This window comes from Canis lupus, chromosome X (genome assembly GCF_011100685.1).
Source record: "Canis lupus familiaris isolate Mischka breed German Shepherd chromosome X, alternate assembly UU_Cfam_GSD_1.0, whole genome shotgun sequence".
NCBI lineage: Eukaryota > Metazoa > Chordata > Mammalia > Carnivora > Canidae > Canis > Canis lupus.
In genome coordinates this window covers 62,930,339-62,944,832 of record NC_049260.1, presented here as the reverse complement: position 1 = coordinate 62,944,832, position 14,494 = coordinate 62,930,339, and the positions used below count along the sequence as shown (strand labels likewise).

At 39.7% G+C, this 14,494-nt stretch overlaps 1 pseudogene; it reads left to right on the top strand.

The window, feature by feature from the left end:
• Positions 1-4,038: 4,038 nt before the first annotated feature.
• LOC100684316 lies at positions 4,039-4,432 on the top strand (annotated as a pseudogene).
• Positions 4,433-14,494: the final 10,062 nt, after the last annotated feature.

Below are 14,494 nucleotides of genomic sequence, written 5' to 3'. Positions count from 1 at the left end.
CACTGGTGATTGTGGACATCCCTGTCTTGTTCCTGATCAAAGGGGAAAGGTTCCCAGTGGTTCCCCATTGAGAATTTATTTTCAGTGGGCTTTTCGTAGATGGCTTTTAAAATGTTGAATAATGTTCCCTCTATCCCTACACTCTGAAGGCTTTTGATCAGGAATGGATGCTGGATTTTGTCAAAGGCTTTCTCTGCATCTATTGAGAGGATCATATGTTTATTCGTTTTTCTCTTGCTGATATGATGAATCACATTGATTGTTTTACGAGTGTTGAACCAGCCTTGTGTCCCGAGATTAAATCCTACTTGGTCATGGTGAAGAATTTTCTTAATGTACGATTGGATCCTTTTGGCTAGTATCTTGTTGAGAATTTTTGCATCCATGCTCATCAGAGATATTGGTCTATAATTCTCCATTTTGGTGGTGTCTTTTTGTGGTTTTGTAATTAAGGTGATGCTGGCCACATAGATTGAGGTTGGAAGTACTCCATCTCTTTCTTCTTTCCAAACACCATTAGTAGAATAGGTATGGTTTCTTCTTTAAACGATTGATAGAATTCCCTTGGGAGGCCATCTGGCCCTGAACTTTGTGTCTTGGGAGGTGTTTGATGACTGCTTCAATTTCCTCCCTGGTTATCAGCCTGTTCAGGTTTTCTATTTCTTCCTATTCCAGTTTGGTAGTTTGTGGTTTTGAAGAAATGTGTCCAAGGTTTCTGGATTGCATAATTTATTGGCGTAAGCTGCTCATAGTAAGTTTTTAAAATCCTTTGTATTTCCTAGGTATTGGTGGTGATCTCTCCTTTCTCATTCATGATTTTATTAATGTGAGTCTTTTCTCTCTTCTTTTTAATAAGGCTGTCTAATGGTTTATCTATCTTATTAATTCTTTCAAAGAACCAGCTCCTAATTTTTTTTAATCTGTTCCACAGTTCTTCCTGTCTCAATTTTGTTGAGTTCTGCTCGAATCAGGGTATAGGATCTATTTGCTGTTTTTTCTCTAGCTCCTTTAGGTGTAAGGTTAGCTTTTGTATTTGAGTTCTTTCCAGTTTTTGGATGGATGCTTGTACTTCGATGTATTTCCCCCTCAGGACAGCTTTTGCTGTATACCAAAGGTTTTGAATGGTTGTATCTTCATTCTCATTAGTTTCCATGAATCTTTTTAATTCTTCCTTAATTTCCTGGTTGACCCTTACATCTTTTAGCAGGATGGTCCTTAACCTCTACGTGTTTGAAGTTCTTCCAAATTTCTTGTTGTGATTTAGCTCTAATTTGAAGGCATTATGGTCTGAGAATATGCAGGGGACGATCCCAATCTTTTCATATCGGTTCAGAACTGATTTGTGACCCAGTATGTGGTCTATTCTGGAAAAAGTTCCATTTGCACTTGAGAAGATTGTGTATTCAGTTGCGTTTGGATGTAAAGTTCTGTAGATATCTGTGAAATCCATCTGGTCCAATGTATCATTTAACCTCTCATTTCCTTGGAGATGTTGTTTTTAGGAGAGCTCTCGAGTGTAGAAAGCGCTACATTGAAGTCACCAAGTATAAGTGTATTATTATCTAATTATGTCTTAACTTTGGTTATTAATTGATTGATATATTTGGCAGCTCCCACTTTCGGGGCATATATATTGAGGATTGTTAAGTCCTCTTGTTGGATAGATCCTTGAAGTATGATATAGTGTCCCTCCTCATCTCTCACTACAGTCTTCGGGGTAAATTTTTGTTTATCTGATATAAGGATGGCTACCCCTGCTTTCTTTTGAGGACCATTTGAATGGTAAATGGTTCTCCAACCTTTCATTTTCAGGCTGGAGGTGTCCCTATGTCTAAAATGTGTCTCTTGTTGACAGCAAATATATGGGTCCTGCTTTCTTATCCAGTCTGATACCCTGCGCCTTTTGATGGGGTCATTAAGCCCATTCACGTTCAGAGTTACTATTGAAAGATATCAATTTAGTGTCATCATGATACCTATGCAGTCCCTGTTTTTGTGGATTGTTCCATTGGACTTCTTCTTAAAGGGGAGTTTTAAGAGTCCCCCTTAAAATTTCTTGCAGAGTTGGCTTGGTGGTCACATATTCATTCAGTTTCTTCCTGTCTTGGAAGATTTTTATCTGTCCTTCTATTCTGAATGAGAGCCTTGCTGGATAAAGTATTCTTGGTTGCATGTTCTTCTCATTTTAGGACCCTGAATATATCCTGCTAGCCGTTTCTGGCCTTCCAGGTCTCTGTGGAGAGGTCTGCTGTTAATCTGATAGTCCTCCCCATATACGTTAAAGGTTTCTTGTCTCTTGCTGCTTTAAGGATCTTCTCTTTATGTTTGGAATTTGCAAGCTTCACTATTGTCAAGATGTTGAACGGTTTTTATTGATTTTAGGGGGGATCTCTCTATTTCCTGGATCTTAATGCCTGTTTCCCTTCCCAGATTAGGAAAGTTCTCAGCTATGATTTGTTCAAATACATATTCTGGACCTCTGTCCCTTGCAGCGCCCTTGGGAACCTCAATTAAACATAGATTTTTCTTCTTTAGGCTGTCATTTTTTTCCCTTAATCTATCCTCATGATCTTTTAATTGTCTCTTTTTTCCTCAGTTTCCCTCTTTGCCATCAGCTTGTCTTCTATGTCACTCACTCGTTCTTCCACCTCTTTAACCCTCGTCGTTAGGACCTCTAGTTTGGATTGCATCTCATTTAATTGCTTTTTAATTTTCAGCCTGATTAGCTCTAAATTCTGCAGTCATGAAGTCTCTTGAATCCTTTATAAGTTTTTCTAGAGCCACCAGTAGCTTTAAAATTGTGCTTCTGAATTGGCTTTCTGACATTGAATTGTATTCCAAATTTTGTAACTCTGGGAGAGAGGACTGTTTCTGATCCTTTCTTTTGTGGTTAGTTTTTCCTTCTAGTCATTTTGCTCATTGCAGAGTGTCCAAAAACAATTTGTCTTGGAAAAAGAGAGAAAAATTAAAAAGCGGGGTAAGGACAAACAGAAAACAAAAAACAAGGGGGAGTATCTTATGATTCTATATAATGTAAGCCCCTAGACTTCCCCTGGAATTTTCCAGCGCTGCTTGGTCAATAACTTGCTTTTCCCCTGTCTTTCCAGCTGGTTTGCTGGTGGAGGAGCCTGATGTGCTGATTCTCAGGTGTGTGCACCTGGGGGAGCTGTGCACCCCCAACCAGGTGCTGGGCTCAGTGGGAGCTGTTTATCCTATGAGGCCCCTACTCAGTCCCAGGTACAAAGTGACACCAGGAGGAGGAACAACAGTGGTGTCAACCAGGTCTCCAGCTCTGGAATCAGCTCCCACAGTAACAACTGCAGCTCTCAGTCTGCAGTTGTTGTTGCTCCGGGGGTAGTGGGCACGGATCTGCACAGCTCGGGGCCGCCTGGCTGCAGGAGCATCCTTGCTCACCTGTGTCCTCCCGGCCTCCGCCTGTCCGGGGGTGAGCCCTGGATCTTGGGCTGTGTCCTCCAGCACCCTGGTCTCCGGGATCTGTGCCACTGGAATCAGGCTCTTGGGGCCACGCAGCCCCCGCTCCATGGAGCCCCCACTGGAGCTGCTCCGGGGCCCTGCGGGGTGCAGGCTCCAGGACTTTAGGGAGCTCAGCCCACGGTGTGTGGTGTGCTCTCCCCTGGGGCGCAGTTCCTCTGTTTGTGCCCCTGGGAACCTGGGGGCTCCACTGCCCCTTCTGGGATACTGCCCAAGTTCCCTGCGAGAGCCTTTCTGTCCTCTTCATGCCTTTCCGTCCAGGAAGATTGGTAAAGCTCCTCCTTCTCAGGGACTGGGCTTTTCTGTACTGGCGGCCCTCGCCGCTGGCCTTAGCCCGGCTCCTCGTGGGGGCCCCTTCCCCTTGGATGCCCTTTTATTTCTTTTTTTTTTTCCATCTTCCTACCTTGATAGAAGCGCGAACTCTTCTCACTGTAGCATTCCAGCTGTTCTCTCTTTAAATCTCAGGCCAGGAGAGTCTCCCGTCTCCCGTCTCCGGCCGCCACCGCCGCCTGGAGTCCTGGAGCCTGGAGCGACGTCAGTGCCATTGCAGGCATCAAAGCATTGATTAGTTTGTCCTTTGGAGGAGCAATTGGGCTTATGTTTTTGATGCTTGGATGTGCCCTTCCAATATACAACCAATACTGGCCTCTCTTTGTTCTGTTGTTTTACATCCTTTCACCTGTTCCATTCTGCATAGCGAAAAGATTAGTGGAAGACATAGATGCTATGAATAACACTTGTAAGGAACTTGCCATATTTCTTACAGCAAGCATTGTTGTCTCAGCTTTTGGACTCCCTGTTGTGTTTGCCAGAGCACATCTGATTGAGTGGGGAGCTTGTGCACTTATTCTGAACAGGAAACACAGTCATCTTTGCAACTACACTGGGCTTTTTCTTGGTCTTTGGAAGCAATGATTACTTCAGCTGGCAGCAGTGGTGAAAGGAATTACTTAACTATTGTCAAATGGACTTCTTTTTTTTTCAAATGGATTTCTTGTCATTTGTTGGCCATCCACACACACAGGAGATGGGGTAGGAATGCTGAGTGGTACAGCAAGCCTCTTGGGGGTATTCTAGGTGCTCCCTTCTCACTTTTATTGTAAGCATACTATTTTCACAGAGACTTGCTGAAGGATTAAAATTATTTTCTCTTTTGGAAAAGCTTGACTGATTTCACAATTATCTCTAGTATGCTTTTTGTGGTGTCCTGCCGAATTTAAATATTTATGTGTCCCTGTTTAGTTATTTTTTTAAATCAGTATGCAATGTTAAGCCTTTTTAAAATGTAAAAACCATTTGCATTGGTTAGGAATTAGATTTCTGCTGGCTATTACTGGGCTAAAAGATATCTTTGTCTTAAAATTATTTAACCTCCATTGCAAAAAGTTAAAAGTTTTCAATTCGTCAGAATGACATCGCTCCCAATTTTATGCAAACATGCAGACTGTTGGCATACCTTATAGCCTGTATACTCAGTGCAAATATAGCTGCATTTTTACCTCAGAGGGGCCAAGTATTAATGCCCATGCCCTCCATAAGGGTTGCTGGTTTTGCCAGTGAGCAGGTGTTTTAAGAATTGAAAATAATCTTATGGAATTGCTACAAAGGAGTGCTTTTCTTCTCAGTTGTTAGAAGAATTTATTGTTAAAGGTAAGTGTGTAAAACCAGATTTCTGAGATGGTTTTTATTTATGTTTATTATAGTTAAAGTAGAGTGAGTTGCATTGTGGGAAGAAACGACGTTGAAATTCCATGTTTTTGAATCCTCTTTCTATTTATAAGTGAAATGTTTGATCCTCTATCAGCCTTTCATATTTTACCATGTATGAAATGGACTTACATGGAACTACTACTGATAAGGGAAAGTTGTATGTTTGCGTCACCTAGACCAGAAAACCTTTACCTGTTTCCTCCTTTTAAGTTATTTTATACATTGCATATATTAAGTAAAATAACTTTTCAAATATAGTTTAATAACACTTAAATTAGAGGTGTTTATCTCACCTGGAAAGTAATTGCTATGCCATACATGCCAAGTGCCCCCTGCCCCGCAAGGCCTTGACATGATTAACAAGTGACTTTGTTAGTCTTGCAGAGAAGTGATGCATTAACAATTTAAGATTTTAAGATTTAGACCATGGTAATTGTAGTTCTTATTCTCTAGGGTTATATCATATGTAATTTAAAAATATTTAAGACAAATTTCCTGTATACCTCTCAACTTCTTTGATTTTTATTTCATCATGATAGATATGCTCTTTCCTTTTAAATGACATTTATTGTGTGAATTAATGCAAAGTAGCCAAATCCAGCTGTGTAGCAACTTCAAACACAGACCTGACCAAAAAATCCCCAGTAACCAGGCATGATCAAATCGTAGTGGTCATTTGCATCTCAACAATTATCAGTACCTTTTTCTAGAGCTAGTTATGAAAATGTTCAAGTTGGTTCAACAGTATGTTGTTGAGGATATTTGTGTGTTTATTCAGTATACTTACATAAAAACTATTTTGCCTTCAGACAAAACCTTCAGAGTGATCATGACAAACCTTGCCTTCAGAGTGATCATGACAAACTTTGCCTTCAGAGTGATCATGACAGCTACGTTTTGTTGTTTTATGAAGTTTATTTCTCAAGAAAAGGGGAACAAATTTTGGGTTTACTAAAGATGCTTGAAGGCCACAGGTTTTATTGCCAAAACCCAAGTTGTGACTTTCGCTGTTAGATGGGAAGCAGAATGAAAGATTTGCATGTGGCTGTCCCACTTAGTAGGCTAGAAACGACTTGCAGTGTTATAATGATATAAACCTAAAGAGGAAGGTGCAGGTACACATGAAGTAGCTAGCCATACAGTTGGGAACTCAGTGCCTATGATCTACTTGATTTTTTTTTCAGGAAGTACATCTTCTGGCCCTTCCTCATTATCTGTTCTAGAATATCAGTGCAGTGCACTGCTACTGTTTTATTCACTTGGCCATAGACTCTTTCTTCCAACAGTTGCATATTCTTTCTGTAAACGGATTGCATTGGCAGCATTGTGTCTTTCATCTTGCACACTAGCTCAACATAGTATTCTCTCTGATTTCTAGGCTAGTTATTTGAGGTATGAGTTTTCCATAGAATGTGCATTGATACTGCATTGCCATTCTTCTATGGAAAGAAAACTTTTGATGATGAAACAATAAAGATTTTAAATATCTATTTTAGTTTGTGGGTGTTTTTGAAATGAAAATATACTGTGCACTTCATTATTCATTTTAATAATGTGATATAAAGCAAGTATGACATTAGTCATTAATGTTAGACTTGCAGGAATTTCACTTCCAAAATAGAATTGAAACCATAGTAATGTTATGGTGAAGCCCTATGATTTTGTGCTGTGGTGAAAGGATTGGTAACCTGGGGAAGTAGAATTTTTACCTAACCCTTTACAAAAAAGCCATAAATGATTTTGTTGATATAAAACAAAAGTCTTAGCCCGGCTCCTCCCAGGGCCCCTCCCCCTTGGATGCTTTTTAATTCCTTTTTTTTCCGTCTTCCTACGTTGATAGAAGCCCGAACTCTTCTCACTGTAGCATTCCAGCTGTTCTCCCTTTAAATCTCGGATGGAATTTGTAGGTTTTCAGGATGATTTGAACGTTATCTATGTAAGTTGGCGTGGACAGGTGACTTGGGGACCCTAATCTTCTGCCATCTTGCCCCACCAAAGTAGGTAACCCTCAAACCGTCCTGAACACCTACGAATCTGATCTGATATTTAAAGAGATAATAGCCAGAATGCTACAGAGAGAAGGGTTTTCGATTCTAACGAGGGAGGGAGACAGAAAAAAATAAAATAAGAAGGAATCAAGTTGGGGAGGGGCACCCCGAGGAGCCAGGCTGAGGCCAGTGGTGAAAGCCTCCAGGACAAGAAAATCCAGCCCCAGAGAAGCAGGAACTTAAAAAAAAAAATCTGCACCAGATTCTTTCTGGATAGAAAAGTGCTCAGCAGGGAAATCAGACAGAATCGCAGGATCACAGGAGGGTCAGTAAAGCCTCCATTTACCCAGAGTCACTAATAGAGGAAATGCTCCCAGAGGAAAGTGCACCACAAACTACGGGCAGATCTCCATAAAGGTCTGATGCGCACACCCGGCAGGGCATCTGGAAGAAGCCAGTCGGTTAGGCGGGTGGCTCCAGATGGAGCAGTCTGTGCTCTGCTGCCTTCGAGACCCATTTGCCCCGTGAGTGCAATTCCACCAGCACAGGGCCCCAGATCCCAAGGCGCCTAGCAGACAAAACCCATGATACTGCACCCCCTGGGACAGACAGAAGTGGAGAGGGCACAGGACAACGAGGACCTTTCTGCCACCAGACGCCCCCAAGCTGTGCAGATCAGCACACCCATGCTGGTCTCAGGAGCATCTAAGCCAGTGTGGACCACGAGCTGATTGCAAAGCTGAAAATCTGGCCGCCACCATTGTTGTTTCTCCACGTTGTTTCATCCTGCGCCTCGGAGAAGAGGGCTACCAGGGAACACATGTTTCACAGAGTAAACAGCTCCCACTGAGCCAGGCAACTGTAGGGGGTGGGGCATCACCACCAGGTGCACACACCTGAGAATCAGCACAGCAGGCCCTCTCCCAGAAGAGGAACTGGAAGAACAGGGGAAGAGCAAGTTATTGACCAAGCAGCACTGGAAAGCTCCAGGGGAACTCGAGGGGTTTACAGTATATAGAACCAGAGGGTACCCTTCCTTTTTTCCCCTCATTTTTCCAGTACAACTCGGTTTTATATCAGAATATAAATTTCCAACGTTTTTTCTCTTTTCACACCTTAACTACAATATTTTACCACCTCTTCAATTTTAAGTTTCTTCCTTTTTTACTTTCATAATTTTACAATTACAGGTCTTAGATACATTTTCCACTTCTAGATTCCCTTCAACATACTCAACTCATTTTTAGGAGATATACAAGATATGATTCTTTTCTTTTGTGTTTTTTGTTTTCTCTGCCTCATTTTGTTCTACAATGGCAGAAGTTAATACCTTCTAAAACATTACCAGCATGCACCCAGAACCAAGTGGTATACTGTGCTGGTTCATTCTGTGAGATTATATTCTTGTTTCATTCCCATTCCCCCCCCCTTTTATCTCATTTATGTTTTGGTGGTCAGTGGTGGGACTCTGTAAAAGTATTTCTGATTTATATAAATTTGGGACTGAGCATTTTCTAACATACAGAACTTAATATACTTAGAACGAAGAGGAGCACCCTCTAGGAACCCTCAGATAGAATACCCTATCCCTCCACTACATCTTGTCACCACCACCATCTCCCAGTCCCCCCATTTTTAACTTCTTTTTATTCCTCTTTACATTTGCATTATTCTCTTCTTATATCTCTTTTCTTTTTCCTCTTTTTTTTGGGATTCTTGGCTTTTGATGTTTTACTACTTTGTTTTAAAATTTGTTTTTAAATTTAGCAGTGTTTTTGTCTTATTTTGTTCTGATCTTTGTTTTCATTTTCTGCTTTATGAAAATTAATCATCTAGGGTGGAATTTACTGGGGTTGTGGTTGATATTCTTCATTCAGCTTGCTCGTACAGCCACTCTACACTGAGGAAAAAGACTAGAAGGAAGAACTCACCAAAAAAGAAAGAAGCAGAAACAGTACTCTCTGCCACAGTGTTAAAGAATTTGGATTACAATTCGATGTCAGAAACCCAAACCCAACCCAGAAGGAGAATTATAAAGCTACTCATAGCTCTGGAAAAAAAGCATAAAGGAATCAAAAGACTTCATGACTGAAGAATTTAGATGTAATCAGGCCGAAATTAAAAATCAATTAAATGAGATGCAATCCAACCTGGAGGTCCTAATGATGAGGTGAAAGAGTGAGTGACAGAAGACAAGTTGATGGCAAGGAAGGAAGCTGAGGGAAAAGAGAAAAACAATTAAAAGACCATGAGGAAATGTTAAGGGAAATAAATGGTAGCTTCAGAAGGAAAAATCTATGTATAACTGGGGTTCCAGAGAGTGATGAGAGGACAGAGGGCCAGAAAGCATATTTGAACAAATCATAGCTGAGAATGTCCCTAATTTGGGGAGGGAAATGGGCGATCAGAACAAGAAGATAGAGAGGTGCCTTGCCCTGATCAACAAAAACCATTCAACACACTGATATTTCATAGTGAAACTTGTTAATTCCAAAGATAAAGAGAAGATCCTTAAAGCATCAAGAGACGGGTTCCAGAGAGTGATGAGAGGACAGAGGGCCAGAAAGCATATTTGAACAAATCATAGCTGAGAATGTCCCTAATTTGGGGAGGGAAATGGGCGATCAGAACAAGAAGATAGAGAGGTGCCTTGCCCTGATCAACAAAAACCATTCAACACACTGATATTTCATAGTGAAACTTGTTAATTCCAAAGATAAAGAGAAGATCCTTAAAGCATCAAGAGACAAGAGATCACTAACATTTATGGGGAGAAGAATTAGGTTAACAACAGACCTCTCCACAGAGACCTGGCAGGCCAGAAAGGGCTAGCAGGATATATTCGGGTCCTAAATGAGAAAAACATGCAACCAAGAATACTTTATCCAGCAAGGCTCTCATTCAGAATGCAAGGAGAGATAAAGAGCTTCCAAGACAGGCAGGAACTGAAAGAATATATGACCTCCAAACCAGCTCTGCAAAAAATTTTAAGGGGGACCCTGTAAAAGAAAGAGAAAATACAAGGAAACAATCCACAAAAACAAGGACTAAATAGGTATCATGATGACACTAAATTCAAATCTGTCAGTAGTAACTCTGCGCGTGAATGGGCTTAATGAACTGATCAAAAGGCGCAGGGTTTCAGACTGGATAAAAAGGGACCCCAACTATTTGCTGTCTACAAGATACTCATTTTAGACCTAAGGACACCTCCAACCTGAACATGAAAGGGTGGAGAGCCATTTCCCATTCAAATGGTCCTCAAAAGAAAACAGGGGTAGCCAACCTCATATCACATAAATTAAAGTTTATTCCAAAGACTGTAGTAAGAGATGAAGAGGGACACTATGTCATACTTAAAGTATCTATCCAACAAGAGAACCTAACAATCAGGAACATTTATGGCTCGAATGTGGGAGCTGCCAAGTATATCAATCAACTAATAACCAAAGTAAAGACATACTTAAATAATAATAGACTTATACTGGGAGACTGGAACATGGTGCTTTCTGCAATTGACAGACCTTCTAAGCACAACATCACCAAAGAAACAAGAGCTTTAAATGATACACTGGACCAGATGGATTTCACAGATATTTACAGAAATTTACTTCCGAACACAATTGAATACATATTATTCTCAAGTGCACATGGAACTTTCTCCAGAATAAGACCACATACTGGGTCACAAATCACATATTAACCGGTACCAAAAGATTGGGATTGTCCCCTGCATATTTTCAGACCATAATGCTTTGAGACTAGAACTAAATCACAAGAAGAAATTCGGAAGAATTTCAAACACATGGAGGTTAAAGACCATCCTGCTAAAAGATGAAAGGGTAAACCAGGAAATTAGAGAAGAATTAAGAAGACTCATGGACACTAATGGGAATGAAGATACAACCATTCAAAATCTTTGGGATACAGCAAAAGCAGTCCTGATAGGACTATATTGCAATACAACCATCTATCAAAAAATTGGTAAGAATTCACATACAAAAGCTAACCTTGCACCTAAATGAGCTGGAAAAGGAAGAGCAAATAATACCTTCACCCAGCAGTAGAAGAGAGTTAATAAAGTTTCAAGCAGAACTCAATGAAATAGAGACCAGAAATGTGGAACAGATCAACAAAACCAGGAGTTGGTTCTCTGAAAGAATTAATAAGATAGATAAACCATTAGCCAGCCTTATTGAAAATAAGAGAGAAAAGACTCAAATTAATAAAATCATTAATGAGAAAGGAGAGATCACCACCAATACTAAGGAAATACAAACGATTTTAAAAACTTATTATGAGCAGTTATATGCCAATAAATTAGGCAATCTAGAGGCAATGGACACATTTCTGGAAAACCACAAACTACAAAAACTGGAACAGGAAGAAATAGAAAACCTGAACAGGTTGATAAGCAGGGAGGGAATTGAAGCAATCATCAAAAACCTCCCACAACACAGAAGTCCAAGGCCAGGTGGCATCCCAAGAGAAATATATCAAATGTTTAAAGAAGAAACAATATTTATTCGGCTAAAGCTGTCTGAAAGGATAGAAAGGGACTGAGTATTTCGAAACTCATTTTATTAGGACCCCATCACCTTAATTCCAAAACCAGACAAAGACCCAAACAAAAATGACAATTATTGACCAATATCCCTAATGAACACAGATGAAATAATTCTCAACAAGATACTAGCGAGTAGGATCCAAGGGTACATTAAGGTTATTCATATGACCAAGTGGGATTTAAACCCCGGATGCAGGGTTGGTTCAATACTCGTAAAACAATCAATGTGAAAGATCATATCAGCAAGAGAAAAAACAAGAACCATATGATCCTCTCATTAGATGCAGAGAAAGCATTTGAGAAAATACAGCATCCATTCCCGATCAAAACTCTTCACAGTGAAGGGATGCAGGGAACATTCCACAGCATCTTAAAAGCCACCTACAAAAAGCCCAAAACAAATATCATTCGCAATGAGGAAACACTGGGAGCCTTTCTCCTAAGATCAGGAACAAGACAGGGATGTCCACTCTCACCACTGCTATTCAACATAGTACTGGAAGTCATAGCCTCAGCAATCAGACAACAAAAAGACATTAAAGGCATTCAAATTGGCAAAGAAGAAGTCAAACTCTCCCTCTTCGCCGATGAGATGCTACTCTACATAGAAAACCCAAAAGTCTCCACCCTAAGATTGCTAGAACTCATACAGCAATTTGGGAGGGTGGCAGGATACAAAATCAATGCCCAGAAGTCAGTGGCATTTCTATACACTAACAATGAGACTGAAGAAAGAGAAATTAAGGAGTCAATCCCATTTACAATTGCACCCAAAAGCATAAGATTACCTAGGAATAAACCTAACCAAAGAGGTAAAGGATCTATTCCCTAAAAACTATAGAACACTTCTGAAAGAAATTGAGGAAGACACAAAGAGATGGAAAAGTATTCCATGCTCATGGAATTAAAATAGTGAAAATGTCGATGCTACCCAGGGCAATTTATACGTTTAATGCAATCCCTTTCAAAATACCATGGACTTTCTTCAGAGAACTAGAACAAATTATTTTAAGATTTGTGTGGAATCAGAACAGACCCCGAATAGCCAGGAGAATTTTAAAAAAGAAAAAAGAAAACCATAGCTTGGGGCCCCACAATGCCAGATTTCAGATTGTACTACCAAGTTGTGGTCATCTAGACAGTGTGGTACTGGCACTAATCAAAATAAAAACTTCTGCACAAAAAAGGAAAGAATCCACAAAATTAAGGGAAAAACTAGTGAATAGGAGAAGATATTTCCAAATGATGTATCTGATGGAGTTAGTATTCAAAATATATAAAGAACTTACCCAACTCAATACCTAAAAACTAAACAACCCAATTAAATAATGGGCAGAAGACATAAGCAGAAATTTCTCCAAAGAAGACACCCAGATAGCCAATGGACTCATGAAAGGACACTCAATATCACTTGTGATGAGAGAAATGCAAATGAAAACTACAATGAGATATCACCTCACACCTGTCAGAATGAACATCACAGGAAACAATTGTTGGTTATGATGTAGAGAAAACTAAACCCTCAGATGCTGTTGGTGGAAAGGCAAACTGGTCCAACCAGTATAGAAAACAGTATGGAATTTTCTTAAATAATTAAAAATATCATATAATCCAATAATCCCACTATTTACCCAAAGAATACAAAAATAGTAATTCCAAAGGATATATGTACTTCTATGTTTAATGCAGCATTATTTACAATACCCAAATATATAAGCAGCCTAAGTGTCCACTGGTAGATGAATGGATAAGATATGGCATATATACACAATTGAATATTACTCAGTCAACAAAAAGAATGAAACCTTACCATTTTCAATGATATGAATGGAGCTAGAAAGTACTATGCTAAGTAAAATATGTCAGTCAGAGAAAGACAAATACCATATGATTGTACTCACATGGGGAACTTTGGAAACAAAATAAATAAGCAAAGGGGAAAAAAGAGAGAGAAAAGCCAAGAAACAGAATCTTAAATATAGAGAACCAGCATGGTTACCAGAGGGAAAGTGGGTGTGAGGATAGATTAAATAAGTGACGGAGTTAAGGGTTACACTTTTTGTGATGAGTACGGGACGATGAATGAAAATTTTGAATCGCTATATTTTAACTTGAAACTAATGTTGCACTTATGTAAACTAACTGGAATTTGAAAAAGAACTTTAAAAACAAACAATTTTTTTAAAAAGCCAAAGAGGGATCCCTGGGTGGCGCAGCGGTTTGGCGCCTGCCTTTGGCCCAGGGCGCGATCCTGGAGACCTGGGATCGATTCCCACGTCGGGCTCCCGGTGCATGGAGCCTGCTTCTCCCTCTGCCTGTGTCTCTGCCTCTCTCTCTCTCTGTGACTATCATAAATAAATAAAAATTAAAAAAATATATAAAAAAATAAATAAAAAAAATAAAAATAAAAAGCCAAAGAAAGCAAAAAAAAAAGATTCATAACCTCCAACGGTTACCAGAGGGGAGGTTGGTGGGAAGATGGAAGATGGATGAAATAAGTGAAGGGGATTAAGAGTGCACTTTTCATAATGAGCACTGTATAGAATTACTGAATCACTACTATTCTTACTTGAAACAAATAAAGCACTCTATATTACCTATACTGGAATTTTTCAAATTGAATAGTATTTAAAAAAAAAGAATCAGCAACATTTAAAAAGTTTGACAAGAATCCATTCTAACTCTAGAGGGTCCCAACGAATGTGACTGCTTAGACTTCAGTTCCAATAGATTTCTA